At 38.1% G+C, this 1188-nt stretch overlaps 1 pseudogene; it reads left to right on the top strand.

Moving 5' to 3' along the window:
• The first annotated feature begins 203 nt into the window (after positions 1-203).
• Positions 204-603, top strand: LOC127692604 (40S ribosomal protein S24-like; annotated as a pseudogene).
• The last annotated feature ends 585 nt before the right edge of the window (positions 604-1188 follow it).

The raw sequence follows: 1188 nt of genomic DNA, 5'->3' as shown, positions 1-1188 counted from the left end.
CAAAGTCACAGAAGAAAATTCTCATAAATAAGGAAATACTTATAATTGTACAAGAAACTTACAGAACAAGAAAACAAATTGTATCAGAAAAGAAGGTTCCCTTGCCATATAATCATAACAGAAACCCACCAAACAAAGAAAGAATGTTTAAAAGATGCAGAAGAAGTCTTTCCCTCCTCTATAGCTCCAATACTGTAGCCATCATGAATGACACAGTAACATCCAGACCAGGAAATTCATGACAAACCATCTGCTTCAGAGGAAACAGATGATCATCGATATCCTTCATCCTGGGAAGGCAACAGTACCAAAGACAGAAATTCGGGAAAATCTGGCCAAAATGTACAAAACCACACCAGATGTCATCTTTCTATTTGGATTCAGAACCCACTTCAGTGGTGGCAAGACAACCGGCTTTGGCATGATCTATAATTCTTTAGATTATACAAAGAAGAATGAGCCTTAACACAGACTTGCAACACATGGTCTTTATGAAAGGAAAATGACCTCCCCAAAACAGCAAAAGGAATGCAAGAACAGAATGAAGAAGGTCAGGGGACTGCAAAGGTCAGTGTTGGTGCTGGCAAAAAGCCAAAGGAGTAGAATTTCAGTGACTTGATGTTCTACTGTGATGTGCAGATTTCTAAGAGGACAAATAAACTAAAGAGCTTCTACATGGACAAAAAAGGTGCAGGAGGAAAGGCTAAATAACAAATAAAGGCAAATCTTTTAGAATTACATATTATATCTCAATAGAGACTCTAAAAGCCATAGGGCCTTGGCAGATGAGCTGTAAACTCAAAGAAATCACAGATGACAATACAAATAACTATACCCAGCAAAAACCCTCCATGGATGGAGAAAATCAGATATTTCATGATAATGTCAAATTTAAACAATATCAATCTAAAAATCTAGGCCTGCACAAGATGCTAGAATTAAAACTCTAATGTAAAGAGATTAACTACAACCATGAAAATACAAGTAATAAATAAATTTACACCAGCAAAACCAAAAGAAGAGAAGCACACAAAGCACATGAGTACACATGCATGTGCATGAGCGAGCAAGCGCAAGTGCGTGCACACACACACACACACACACACACACACACTCCCCACTACCACTACCACCCCACACCAACTTCTACAGCACCAACAGCATAACAGGAATTAACAATCATTGGTC

The sequence above is a fragment of the Apodemus sylvaticus genome, chromosome 9 (genome assembly GCF_947179515.1).
Source record: "Apodemus sylvaticus chromosome 9, mApoSyl1.1, whole genome shotgun sequence".
NCBI lineage: Eukaryota > Metazoa > Chordata > Mammalia > Rodentia > Muridae > Apodemus > Apodemus sylvaticus.
Note: the sequence above shows the minus strand (reverse complement) of the source record. Positions and strands in the feature narration are given on the sequence as shown.